The sequence below is a fragment of the Nicotiana tabacum genome, chromosome 10 (assembly GCF_000715075.1).
Source record: "Nicotiana tabacum cultivar K326 chromosome 10, ASM71507v2, whole genome shotgun sequence".
NCBI classification, from domain to species: Eukaryota; Viridiplantae; Streptophyta; class Magnoliopsida; order Solanales; family Solanaceae; genus Nicotiana; species Nicotiana tabacum.
In genome coordinates this window covers 81,648,842-81,657,575 of record NC_134089.1, presented here as the reverse complement: position 1 = coordinate 81,657,575, position 8,734 = coordinate 81,648,842, and the positions used below count along the sequence as shown (strand labels likewise).

The following is an 8,734-nucleotide window of genomic DNA, read 5'->3' as shown; positions in this document are numbered from 1 at the left end:
TTTGATCAAACTCTTCAATTCCGTTAACGTAAAACGTGATATAATACCGTGTTTTATATAGAAAAGTAATTTTTTTACACAGTAAAAACGTGTTTTGAATCCAAAATATTGGCATTTAGGTTTCGGGCCCGCCAAGAGCTACCTTTTCAGCTTTTAAAATATAATTTTTCATAATACTTTTTTAAGTGAAAAATACTTTTAGCTTCACATAAACTTACCCAAACAAGCGGCAAAAGTATCGGAGGCTGAAAAATACTCTTTTTCCTGAACAAGTGCTTCTTTGAAAATTGAGTTGTTTGACCAACAGATAATAGTGCTTTCTATTGGGAAGACACATAACTTCTTGTTTTTTCCAAGAAATTGTCTGAAGCAACAACAAAATTATTATCATAAAGTTGTGTTTAACAAACTATCCCTCATTAATTTAATACATTTATCTTTCAATTAAATATAATTTTTTTCTCTTTTTTATTTTATTTCTATCGTGCCTTTTCCTTTTTTTTAGTTAACTATTTTTCATCTCTTTCTCCTCTTCCTCTTTAGAATTCATATGTTGTTCACTCAGTTACTGTATTTTAGTTTGATACTAAATAGGTACGCCCGTGCTAAAGCACGGGCCCAATAACAATATGTACATATTAACAGCATGACTTTGTTTTTTGAGTTACATTAGAATGACCAATACTTTCTGCTTCTGTGGTATTGGAAACTTCATTTCTACTGCGTTAGGTAAAGATTAGAACAAAAACAAAAAAAAAAAAAATACTATGATTAAATATTAATAATATACAAACCTAACAAAACTGAATACTATAGTTTAATATTAATAACATAAAAAGCTCACAAAACATTTAATTCAAGAGTAGGGTTGAGCAGTTCTTGCTAAAAATATTTCTCTTCATATGCAATTTCTCCCATCCATTATCTGCAAGTAATTATATAGTTGAGGATTCATTTTTATTTTCTTTTCAGGTATTGTTGTCGCTTGCTTCAGCTATTTACACCACTGCAACCAAGAGGAAAGAGCAAAGAAATATATCATATTTTTTTGCTTTTGTTCCCAATATAATACTTATTGATTACTGAAGGGTACCCAAGGTTGGTTCAATCTAAAAGTTAACAGTAAACACTAAAAGGAGGGAAGAATCCCAATTTTATACAGAATCTTACAGAACATTGTCCATTTAACTTCAAGGAAAAAAAAAAATTAGATGACTGTTGTCTTGAGAGTTTCTGGAGCAAAGGTAACATATGTAACATAAGGTGTAATCTCTTCATCGCAGGTTCACATGTGCCAAACAACCATTCTGCAATGCTCAAAGCTAATGACTTTGGGTGGAGCATTTTCTACTATTCCAGCTTATAGATAATTCAGAGTTTAAGAATCAGAAAGTTTATATCATTTTATTGCATAAGATGGGTCTTCAACTTCTACTGCAAAATAGATTAGTTGAATTTCCTAGACACTGAAATACCAATAGCATTATGTGTGGCTTCTTCAACAAACAGAGTCTCCAACAATTATGCTAATGGCATTTTAAGTTAAAATAAGCCACAAGATCACATTCTCTAATTTCTCTAGTTCCTCTGAGCTAATCCAAATTAATGACATGAAATCCAAACAACCAGCATAAACAGAAAATCGAGATTTGACACTTGGAATAATTTGTCAAGCAAAGCAGTCTGAAAATGTCAAATGGGTGAAGTTAATTTTTCAAAAGACATTAATACATTATCAACTTGCATTATTTCAAAGCGCTAAATATAAGCAATCTAAGAGCTAGTTTTACCGTATGACACATCATATAACAGGACAAAAAAGATAAGTTCCCTGTCTAGTACCGTCTTGTATAGCTACTTAACTCCCTTCCCTCAATAATCTAGAGTACAGATATATATCTAACCCAATGAAGTTCAACTTATTATACTTTCAAAAAGAAATCAAGAAGCAAAAAGATTGAAAATACTGAAATATTACTCACATTGACCATAGGCATGCAGAGGGCTGTAATTCTTGCACCAGTACCAGGAACAAATCTTTTCAAATTAATTACCTCCTCAATGCCAAGTAATTTGAGCAAATATTCGTTGTAGTTTTCATAAGAATGGAAATTGATAGCCTTAAAAGGAGTTGTCCGTAGAAAAACAACTATCTTGATGAGCTGCAAAAGATTTTCTGCTCAACACGAACAATATGCTCCAGCTTTAATCTTTTAAGAGGAGCAAGAAAAGTTTTAAACCAAAAATAGTTCAGAAAAACAATGGCAAACAGTCAGAAGGTCCACAAAATATGGAACACACTGCAATTATAAGTACGGATATTGAAAGTATAACACACTCAATGCCAAAGTACAAAGCTTCAAGCTAGTATTACTATCATTCAAATTGTAAGTTTCAGAGTCGCAACCCATAAAGCAGCACTTTAAGCACATAAAAAATATTTTTGTTCAAAATGCATCAAGTTTGTTCAGCGTAAGATATGGCATCGCACTGATCCATATTCATCAAATAAAAAAATAATATGCGTGACTTCTTTTTTAATAAGTATAATATGCCTGTGTTGTCTTTGCCACTGGATTATACTATTTTTATAAGAGGAGGTAAGATAAGGACGGTTGAGTCTCTTTTAACTCCAGAGCAATATCGTTCATAAAGAGAAATATTTGTAACCATATCCCCGATATTTCTGAGTTTTGGATCAATATGCAGCAAAAAATGTAGCCAACTGCAAGCAAGCATGGGTTTGTGATGCCACCTTTTTTTTCCATCCATATTAGCAACCGCTTTAATAGAAAAATATAGATGATCCGCATTATTTTGTGAAAACTAAGAAAGAGTAGGATTTCTCGCTACATTAAATAATGTCGGCGATGAATCAACAATTTTCTACCATAAGGAGAAGGCTTTAATATCTTCTCTAAAAAGGATATGAATTGTTCTCAATTCGCACCTCTAATATGACTTAAAAGTGAATCTATGTTTTTGCAGTCAAAAGCTGGAAAACAGAGTAGAGTCAACATATGAAGCTCAAGCACTTCTCCAAAATAAAAGATAGTATGCTTACGTTGTTAAAATCTACTTCTTTCATAATAATAACTACTACTGCATGCAACTCCTCTTTCAATAATATTTTTTTTTAAATTGGCTTTATCATTTGTGTCTCTTTTAATTTATATAGTTGAGGAGAAATATAACTTCTAATGGCTGGGAGACCCTCATGACGCTGTAATAAAACTCAGTTTCAGTGCCTTTTTTGACAAAGCAAATTTCTAGGCTAACTGGTAGTCTTTACAGTTGTCACTTTATAAAAAGAAAAAAAAGCAGTTTGAATCTGAGAAGTTTTGAACAGAGGATCTATTACATATATTTCAAGATGTGATAGTAAATGCCACATCCTCAAAACAGTTTTATGAAACCTGCAATAAAGTTTATTAAAATAATAAAAAGATTTTCTATTTTAAATAAAGAATTCGTATGCAGGAAAAAGTTGTATATACAGGTCATTGGTTAAAATTAGGTTGACTACATAATATATACGAAATTCTTCCTAGTTGGTTACCCTAATTCTGACATGCATAAGTTGTTAGTTAACAGTCACAAGTAGAAAAGCTCCTCTTATTGCTAAGTCTAAGAAAGTTTTCATTTCTGAAGAACATAAATATTCTTTTGAATTTCTTGAGTACCATTTAAAGGCAAATGAAACAGATAAAGGCAAATGAAATAGATAAAGGCGCAGCTTTATAAGACTTGCTTGTATGGCTATAAGAAAGAGGAAAAAGTGACAGATATCTCTTGTAAAGTCATTATGGGCATCATCTATTCTCTTTATACCAATGACCCCTATTTCAGGATAGCTGAAATTTTATCAGATACCATAATTTTGTCACATATAGGGAATCAGTAACAAAACAATACATGCTTGAACCTTTTTTTAGTATCAAATTATGACATGCAAATAGGAATTATTTTTTAACTGATTAAAGGAGTTTGTCGACATGTTATTCTGGAAGGTTGATAATCTTGCACCAGCTAATTATCTATTCATTTCAGCCCTCATGAGACTACATAAACCCATCAAAAAACTAAATCTTTCGCTTTGATTAAAAGCTAAATACAAACTTTACCCCATAACGGCACCAAAAAACAACATCAAGAATAACAAAAATTCAAAAGGTTTTGATACTTCAATTACCATAACAATAACATGCATGGACAGAACCAAAGGTAAAAACATAGAGATGAACAACCAAATGGGATATAAAGAGATTGAGAAACAAAGATTGATTTATCTGAGAAGAAGGGCGTTGGAGGAGACAAAATGGGCAGATCTTCCAAACGGTGGCAAGCTTTCAATCTGATTCTATTCTTTTGCCCCTTCTGGTTCATCCTTAAATTGATTATGGACATGCATGTCCTTAACAACTTGAGTCAACTTACATGTGCAATAATATGAGAAATCCCATATAAATTTGGAATTAAAAGAGAAGTAAAGCTCAATTTGCAACAGAAACGCACCTTAAAAAAAGTGAATATCACCAAGTTGTTTCAAGAATATTGTCAAACAACCTCAGTGCATCATTATTCAAATTGATATCCCGTAAAATTTCATTATTAATAATTGGGTGAACCTAAAAAGGGAAAAATAGGGGAAAAAAACTTATCAGAACTGAAAAAATTAGAGTACACATAGTATTTTTCGAGAGTGGAGCTAGAATGACATCCAGTGGAAGCCCTGAATGCTTCAATAATCTTGAAAAGCTTCGAAGAAATGTCTAATTTCAGTACCTTTTGGGGAAATTTACTATCCCTCACACAACGCAAAATCAATAGTAGCTTTACTTACCAGTTAAAGGAGATAGTAAATAGAGAAATTCATCTGAATCACCAAATTAAGTGTACAATCTGTTGCGATTTTCATTAAGGGAAGAAGAATTAATTTTGATTATCCAAAAAATTGAATTATGCACCTATTTTCAAACCAAACCAATGTAATTGATAATATCATCACTATGCATGTAGAGATCCAACAGAAAAGTATTCAAAGGAGCACAAAAATTAACAGATTTCAATTAAAGTGCCATCATCAATAGCCGGGTGCGTTAAACAAAGAAAAAATGCAGAAAACTAAATAATTGGAAGATAAATACAATTAACTTGAAATCAACCAGAGAAATTTGAAAGAAAACGAATTCAATGTCTCTAGAGGAGCAATGGAAAGGAGGATCATAATTAGTTCTAATAGTAGGAGTTTCTAGATTGTACTACGGATAGCAGTAGAGAAAGTGAAAAATATACGTGTTAGAAAGGAAATGGGCCCAACTTACGGTACACTTCACATTGAATTTAGTACAACTCCTCAAAGCTGTGTTCGTATCACCCCACTCCCATTTCTATATAATAGAAATAGAAATGTACAAAAAGAATTTGATAAGTGCCATATTTCTTTAATAAAATATTTTTATTGCTTTTGACTTTATTCAAATTTTACTTAATATTTTTCTAATCTTTTCATACTGTCATATATACGTGTTGACCTTGTTCCCGTTATACCTATTAGTAATTGATTATTGTCAAACTGATTGTAGGATAATCATACTTGTGCGGAATGAATTTTTGATTTATATTAATTGTTATAGTTTAGTATATTCAAATAATCTGTATACGGTGAAATCAGATGGTCCAATTTCTCGTCATTAAGGTGTTTCAGGAAGTCATATCGAGATCTCGAGGCTGCGATCGAGTTCTCTCCCTCGATGTCCATTTACGCTCGACTCAACGACGATGCCGAGGATGGGGAGTTCCCAAGGCGAGCAGATAGCACTGGCAGAGCCTGGTGTCACGTCTAGCCGTCTCATCTCCATACCTTTACAATTAATGCATTATGTACTATGTTAGGATTCCCCTCCTATATAAAGGGGATCCTTGCTATTTTGTGAAGCCCGGCTGTTGCTCCAACTATTCTACACGAAATATATAACAACTTTCTCTCTCTCTCTCTCTCTCTCTCTCTCTCTCTCTCTCTTCTTCCCAACAAATTCTCTCAGTATTATTGCTCATATTTATTGTCTGCATATTTGTTCTTCATTTATTGCTTGTTATTGGCCTTAAAGAGCCTCCCTTGATTATATCCTAACTGTTAGCCCCTTCCCGATTATCCCCGATAGCTCGAGCCCGAGCCCTGGCATCGACCTCGAGGCCCCTCATCGGTCAGTCCGAGGCCCGAACAGCTTACCTTCGGTTGATTATAACTATATTTTAGCTCGTATTTCATCTTTTATCTTCACATATCTAGCATCAACTGCTTTAACAACTAGCATAAAAATAGATTTAGTATTTTTAGAGTCCCATCAACAAATTTAATTGTTATTACCATTTTCATGGTAAACAGTTTGGCACCCACCGTGGGGCTAAAAATAATAGTGATTATTTTCTTGCTGGTTTCTTTATACAACGCAAGTTATCTTTCACACTTTTTCTTGTCCAAGATATTCGATTTCAGGTCAAAATGTCTGGCTCACTGAACAGAGTTAAGAACGACAACCTTGAAAACCACGGAGAAAACGGTGTGGTTGTTCCAATTATTGGTGCGCCACCACAGAACCCCGACAACGCGTCTGGACCGATTCCAGTAGATGCGGGTTCGCAGGACGCACAACAGGTCGACGAAACCTCACACACCGATAGGAGCATACAACATGGCGACCAACAGGAAGCCCAAAAAACCCCAGCTCGGGAAGAACAGGAAGTTAGCCTTCATGTTATTTTTGAAATGTTGCAGGCACAACAGTTGGCTATCGCTCAGCTGCAAAGCCACCCGAAGACTCCCAACACGGTAGCACCGGGGACTGCTCCCCCAGCCGAACAGATACTTGAGAGATCGAGCAATAACGGATCGATAGCCGACCCTGCCATTGTAAAAATGCTCGAAGACCTCACCAAAAGGATCTAATCGGGCGAGAAAATGACAGCAGCCAATGATAAGAAGGTCGAGACCTACAACTCCAGGGTCGACTAGATCCCGGGAGCAACCCGGTCCTGAAGGGTGTGGATTCGAAGAAGTTCATACAAAGGTCATTCCTCGAAGAAGAGTCCCAGAAACCCATTCCTAAGAAGTTCAGAATGCCGGAACTCCCAAAGTACAACGGGACCTCAGATCCCAATGAACACGTTACCGCCTACACTTGCACGGTAAAGGGCAACGATATAAAAAACGATGAGATCGAGTCTGTATTGCTAAAAAAGTTCGGGGAAACACTCTCGAAGGGGGCCATGATGTGGTATCACAACCTAGCTTCCAACTCCATAGATTTATTTGTCATGCTAGCAGACTCCTTCATAAAGGCACACACTGGTGCCATAAAAGTAGCAACAAGGAAGTCCGACATATTCAAGATTAAGAAGCGGGAGAATGAAATGCTACGAGAATTCGTATCTCGCTTCTAAACGGAACGAATGGAACTACCCCCGGTATCCGACGACTGGGCGGTGTAGGCCTTCACTCAAGGCCTGAACGAATGAAGCTCGGTGGCTTCAAGGCATCTGAAAGAGAATCTGATCGAGTATCATGTCGTAACCTGGTCAGATGTCCACAACAGGTATCAGTCAAAGATCAGGGTCGAAGATGACCAGTTGGGAGCCCCTCGGGCTTAGTATATCCGAGTAGACTCCTGGAAAATGAGTCAAAACTGAACAAAGAGAGGTATCAGCCGTACCCCGAAGATAGGAGGAATTTCCCGAGACGCAATCCGCCTTGCAACGATCGATTGGTGAACCGAGGACAAAACCTTTGGGGACTCATCAAAAGAGGCGGATTCGACGGGGCCAATGGGGGCACCTTGCCTATCAGAATACAACTTCAACGTCGACGTATCGGGCATCGTGTTCGCCATCAACAAAATTAGGGACGCCAAATGGCCCGGGCCTATAAAGTCAGATCCTTCACAAAAGAACTATAACTTGATATGCGAGTTTCACAACTCGCACAAGCATAGAACCGAGGATTGCCGGCAACTCCGGGAGGAAGTGGCCCGACTACTCGATAACGGACACCTTCGAGAAACAACCAGCACGTCATTCACATGATTTTTTGAGACACGCCCTCGGCTGTATTCAAATAAAGGACCACATCGCGTCCACCAAACAAACGCCAAAATCCAAGAGCGCCATCTCCACTAAGGTATAATCATCTCCCCCTTTTTCTATTTTTTACTTTACGATAACTTCTGCGCAGGCCATCGACCAAAGCAGTCAAGATGTCGATCCAGATCGAGGACCTCGTGGGTTCGAAGCGTCCATTGCACTCTTTTCCTTCAACCGAGTTTTTATCCCAAAATGAGTTTTTACTAGCAAGGTTTTTAATGAGGCAACGTTCACGCGCTACCTAAGGAGGATCCGACAAGCGTACAAGGCTTCTTTTGCAATCAACCCCCGACACTGGAGGGCACCCCCTTGAGAGGTCATCCACTCGGAAGAACCAGGGAACGACAAATAAGGTTCCAATTGGAAATGATGTACCTATCCAAACGGTCAAATGGACCGTGTCCGCATAAGCCGGGCTCACGGCAACAAAACAACTTGTACTTATGCCAAACAATCAAAGAATATTTTTCGCCAAAGCATCTCGTACTCCAAAGAAAATTCAGCATTTTGACAGCAAGGATCCCTCTACCAAGAATGCCCCGAAATACTCGGAGACTAGCATCAATAACTCGGCACCCGCATGGCCTCAGGGTCG

The 8,734-nt window shown here is 36.9% G+C and overlaps 1 long non-coding RNA gene across 1 annotated transcript; it reads right to left on the bottom strand.

Annotated features, from left to right (window-relative positions):
- Positions 1 to 739: 739 nt before the first annotated feature.
- Positions 740 to 5,263, bottom strand: LOC107825528 (uncharacterized). The gene is made up of 2 exons (XR_001657092.2): positions 1,983 to 5,263; positions 740 to 1,006 (listed from the first exon to the last, which is right to left on the bottom strand). It is a non-coding gene; the product is annotated as an uncharacterized LOC107825528 (long non-coding RNA).
- Between the last annotated feature and the right edge of the window lie 3,471 nt (positions 5,264 to 8,734).